Raw genomic sequence first — 5,944 nt, forward strand, 5'->3', positions numbered from 1 at the left:
AGAGGGCCACAGAATGGCTCTCTCTGCATCAGACTGCTAAAAACTGTTATTACAGGATGCCTTAATATCGAGGCATCACTGCAATAACAGGAAAGCGACTGGAAGCGATCAGGATCACTTCCACCGATTTCAAAGACCAACAGGGTACGTCCTCGGTCGTTAACTGTATTTTTTTGGAGGACGGTCGTCAGTCATTAAGGGGTTAATAGTTTTTTTTCTGCACGTCGTCGGTCATTAAGGGGTTAATAGATTTAAACAACTCATGAGATGCAAATTACTATGTCTTGGTCTTTTCTCTAGATCCTCCAAATGCTGACGCAGACAGGGCCGGCTCAACCATGGGACCAAGTGGGCCCAATGGGTTCAGGCAGCACTTGACAAAGGGCAGCACTTCAATGACTGAGTCAGTCACTGTGAGACCCAGACCACTTCTGTGTCTTTATGGGGGAAGTCACAGGCAGCCAGTAGCATGAGCTCCTCATTGACAAAGACACAGAACCAAGGTGGGACAAGTGCATCTCTTCCCTAACTTCCTTCCTACTTATTGTGCAATTGTATACAAGCATTGGTTGCATACAGGCAGGCTTTATAAGGTCAGCAGTCAGACTAGTAGGTTAATTTGCTAGTCAATAATGTTAATAATTGTGGGGGTGTCATTTCATTCTTGGACCCCAGCAGCACAATATCTTGAAGTTGAACCGGCCCTGGATGCAGAGTATGGTTCTGCTTTTCCAACTCCTCAAGCTTTCTAGAATGTGTTACACTAGAGTCTTCTAGCTCAGATATCCTTTCCTTTTCTTCTGTAACCCTAGTTGGAAACTGTCTGATATCACCTGCTAGAGCATCCGAGCACTTCTGAAGATTATCAGTTTTAAGGCTGTGACACACTGCAAGCGGAGTGGATCACAGTGTGTACATGCGACTGTGTGCGCTCAGTGTGTCCTGCCTTTTCATCTCTGAGCACTCTGCTGCATCAGGTCGCGTAGCTGAGCGCTCAGAGATGAAATATTTGATCTTCAGAAGCGATGTGACGCGGAGCGAAGCAGCTGCTTCGCCTCGCGCCACATCGCTTGCAGTGTGTCACAGCCTTTAGGAATAAACAAATAACAAATTTGTTGAACAATAGGATGAATATATTTAATTCCCAAAGTGCTTTTTGATTCTGGCCCTGCCTTAGATTTTTTTGTCCCCATTTTTGTTTTTTACAGACATTTTAGAAGGACACAACATGTTTTCCATCTTCTTAGAGTCACCTATATAAACAACAAATAGCCAAAATACAAAATATACACAAAAATATCAAAATGGATGATCCAGCAATGGGAATGGAAATATAGCATTATAGTCATCTAAATACTAGTAGACATTGAGTCGCCTTTACAAATACACACATGTAGATAAAAAAATGTTATTTGCACTCAATTCTTAGCTTGCTAATTTTTTGAAGCTCAATCACTAACAGTTAAAACATATAGGTCTAAATTACAAGGGGAGCTATATTTTGCTTGAGATTTCCAGTGTAAATTAAAGGGCCAGTAAATCTACAAAAAATAATGTTATATAATTCTGCACATAGTGCAGAAATATGGAACATTAGCTTAGCCGCAACTTTATAAATCAAAAGCTTTCAGAGATTTTTTATTCCAAAATTGAATTTATCTGAACTCTGCTCCTGGCTCTACTGAACGGGTCTTGTTTTTCAAAAGCGCTTCACAGGTGCTCTGTCTAGTCACAGCGTGCCTGATTGCGCCATTAAACTGAATGTAGCTCGCTCCCGCTACCAGACCTAAGCAGGGGCGATCTACATTCAGTTTAATGGCGCGATCAGACTAGACAGCAAGCACCGTGAAGCGCTTTTGAAAATCAAGATATATAGAAAATATAAAGAGGGAGCCTGGAGAGAAGTCAGGCAGAAAATGGCAGGGAACCCAGTACTGACATTTGATACTACAGATATGCAGTCATGGGCCACGATGGGCCCAGAACAAACTTCTTCACCTCCACCCACTAATAGACCTAATAATTTTCGTAGCCCAAAGAATAGGAAGAAAAGTAGAGAATGCTGGTTATACCAGGACAAACATTGCGAAATGGGCACATCATGCCTTTTTCCACACGTCTGTAAATTCTGTAGAGGGTCACATCCAGAAGCAGACTGTAATAGAAAGAGAGACGCAGGGTCAGATCGACCTGTGCAAAATTATCAATCAAAGGGCCCCAACACCACCCCTTGAACAATAGTTGCAAATGTATCCAGACCAACAAACTGCACAATTTATTAGACTGGGGTTTGAGGAGGGTTTTCTCATACCTGTAGGTGAGAGGGTAAAAGGTTCCCCTCACCACCGCAATTTGAAATCCGCTTATATGTACCCTGACATAGTAAAACAAAAAAAACAAAAATAAATTGAATTAGGGAGAATAATAGGCCCTTTCAGGAACCCTCCCATGCCTAACTTAATTATTTCCCCAGTAGGAGTAGTTCTAAAGAAGGAACAAGGTAAATATCCCATGATTCACCATTTTTCATACCCAAAAGGCCAATCAGTGAATGATGCCATTGATCCACACCTTAGCTCAGTGCACTACCAATCTTTTGACGGGGCTTTGCATCTGATTCAAAAAGCAGGTAGAGGAACTCTACTAGGGAAATTAGACATCAAGTCTGCATTTAGATTGCTTCCATTACATCCATCATCCTTCTATCTCATGGGTTTCAAATTCCAAGGGAGTTTCTACATAGATCTCTGTCTGCTTATGGGTTGCGCTATATCGTGTTCTTACTTTGAATGTTTTAGTACATTCTTACATTGGACGGTAGCACATAGTGTTGGTTTTCACAGCATAGCACATTACTTGACTTCCTAGTGGTACCTGATAGCCAGTCAGATAGATGTGGGCAATTGATGAATAGAATGCGTATTATGATGTCTTCCTTTGGGGTTCCCCTAGCAGATGAAAAAAACACAAGGAACATGCACCTGTTAACCTTTTTGGGAATTGAAATAGATACAGTGAATATGCAATGTAGACTTCCTGTAGCTTAAGTTCAAGCTATGGTCTTGCAGTTAAATTGGTAATTGACTCCCCATTTATCACATTGAAAGGATTGCAGTCATTACTGGGTCTTTTAAACTTTGCATGCACAGTAATCCCTATGGGTAGAGTTTTCAACAGAAGACTTGAAGCACAACTTAGGCCTTCTAAATGAATATTTCTTTCTAAGGGGTTGTTAGCTGATTTGAAAGTATGGGACACTTTCTTTAAATGTTGTAATTGCATTTTTTATTGGCGTTTTCATCCGATACCTAATCAGATCTTGCATTTATTCATGGATGCTGCAGGCTCTGTTGGTTATGGCGCATACTTTCAGGGGGAATGGAGTGCAGGCCCATGGCCTCACAGCTGGAGAGAACTGTCATTGATTTGTAATCTGACGCTGCTTGAACTATTTCCTATACTTCTGGCAGTTGAGTTATGGGGCTCTAAATTTTAAAACAAATGTGTTGTCTTTTGGACAGACAATCTAAGTGTAGTACATGCAATTAATGGATTATCAGCCTCTTCACCGTTGGTGGTGACATTGCTGCGGCACTTAGTTTTGCGCTTTCTACAACAGACAGATAGACATTTTCTGTTTGTACCCAGCGTGAATAAAGCTTGCTCATGCCTTCATTCACAGCTTTGTAAGCAATGTAAGAGCTAAAATGGGGTAAAATTTTGACCGCAAATGAATAAATAAAAAATGCCAGTACAGGCCCAGAATAACTCGCTGACCCATGACAAAAAGTATACACGGATAAGGTTACCTGCCTCGCTGTCTGCCTGCCTGCCAGTCTGCCTGTCTTTACAAAAGATAATTATCTTTATTTCAAATTGACGTGTTTTTTAAGGAATTGCAAGATACAGTTGTTTCAATGAATATCGCCACTTTCAGAAGATATTACGCATGCATAGTTGTTTTAAAAAATCAAAGAAAAAAACCTACCGCAATCGGTGTTCCCAGGCGGTCAACCATCCAGGTACTGTCCGGGCCTGACCCTGCTTAACTTCTGAGATCTGACAGGATTGGGTGCATTCAGAGTAGTATGGCGGTAGGCATTTTCTGTTTGTACCCAGCGTGAATGAAGCTTGCTCATTCCTTCATTCACAGCTTTGTAAGCAATGGAAGAGCTAATATGGGGTTAAAATTTTGACTGCAAATTAATAAATAAAAAATGCCAGTACAGGCCCAGAATAACTCGCTGACCCATGAAAAAAAGTATACACGGATAAAATTACCTGCCTCTCTGTCTGTCTACCTGACAGCCAGTCTGTCTGTCTTTACAAAAGATAATTATCTTTATTTCAAATTGACGTGTTTTTTAAGGAATTGCAAGATACAGTTGTTTCAATGAATATCGCCACTTTCAGGAGATATTACGCATGCATAGTTGTTTTAAAAAATCAAAGAAAAAAGGATTCCACACTCGGTGTTCTCAGGCGGTCATACATCCAGGTACTGTCCGGGCCTGACCCTGCTTAACTTCCGAGATCAGAAGGGATCGTGTGCATTCAGAGTAGTATGGCAGTAGGCATTTTCTTTTTGTACCCAGAATGAATTAAGCTTGCTCATGCCTTCATTCACAGCTTTGTAAGCATTGGAAGAGCTAAAATTGGGTTAAAATTTTGACCTGTTTGTTCTGAAAGGTTTATAAACTATGCGCTGTGTGGGGTAAAACTCTTGAGTCTAAAATGAAGTAATCTCTAAACTTCAAAGGATGTGAGTATTTGTGGCAAGAGTTTGACTCGTGAGCGCTTCTAGCTTGATACCCAATAAGGAAGGATTTATAATAATGATAACATGCAACAAAAATTGTTAAAAATTTAAAAATGATTTATTATATATAAAAAACTGAGACATATAAAATGCTGCTGTTTGACAGTTCAAAAATAAAGGACAAATATTTGAGTAAAAATTCAAGATTTCTAAAATATAGCAGTCCTGAAAATCATTGGTTGGCCAACCATTGTTGTATGCAGAGAAATAATGCAAAGTTTTTACATAATGAACAAATGGAAAGTTTTTACATCAAGATTTTTTACATAAAATTTATAAGCAAACTCGAAGGTTGGTGTTAGCTAGTGTCAAAATGTTTCAAAAATAGTTGTTCTTATGTGAATAATACTAAACCGTAACAATGGAACAGTTAACCAATAGATACTTAATTGCAATATGATACAGGTATCGTTATCGCTATAAAGAAGCAGTTTTTCTTAAAAACATAATTTATGCTTACCTGATAACTTTATTTCTCTTGTGGTGTATCCAGTCCAGGGATCATCCATTACTTGTGGGATATTCTCCTTCCCAACAGGGAGCTGCAAGAGGATCACCCACAGCAGAGCTGTCTATATAGCTCCTCCCCTAACTGCCACTCTCCAGTCATTCGACCGAAGACAAGCAAGAGAAAGGAGAAACTATAGTGTGCAGTGGTGACTGCAGTTTAAAAATAAAAAACACCTGCCTTGAAATGACAGGGCGGGCCATGGACTGGATACACCACAAGAGAAATAAATTTATCAGGTAAGCATAAATTATGTTTTCTCTTGTAAGGTGTATCCAGTCCACGGATCATCCATTACTTGTGGGATACCAATACCAAAGCTATAGGACACGGATGAAGGGAGGGACAAGGCAGGCGCTTAAGCGGAAGGCACCACTGCCTGTAAGACCTTTCTCCTAAAAATAGCCTCTGAAGAAGCAAAAGTATCAAATTTGTAGAATTTAGAAAAAGTATGAAGCGAAGACCAAGTTGCCGCCTTACAAATCTGTTCAACAGAAGCCTCATTCTTAAAAGCCCATGTGGAAGCTACCGCTCTAGTAGAATGAGCTGTAATTCTTTCAGGAGGCTGCTGGCCAGCAGTCTCATAAGCTAAGCGGATTATACTTCTTAGCCAAAAA

General features: G+C 40.1%; 2 pseudogenes; both read right to left on the reverse strand.

Annotated features, from left to right (window-relative positions):
• Nucleotides 1-3,981: 3,981 nt before the first annotated feature.
• LOC128650980 (uncharacterized) lies at nt 3,982-4,100 on the reverse strand (annotated as a pseudogene).
• A 357-nt stretch (nt 4,101-4,457) lies between these two features.
• LOC128651131 (uncharacterized) lies at nt 4,458-4,576 on the reverse strand (annotated as a pseudogene).
• Between the last annotated feature and the right edge of the window lie 1,368 nt (nt 4,577-5,944).

Source organism: Bombina bombina, chromosome 2 (assembly GCF_027579735.1).
Source record: "Bombina bombina isolate aBomBom1 chromosome 2, aBomBom1.pri, whole genome shotgun sequence".
Taxonomy (NCBI): Eukaryota; Metazoa; Chordata; class Amphibia; order Anura; family Bombinatoridae; genus Bombina; species Bombina bombina.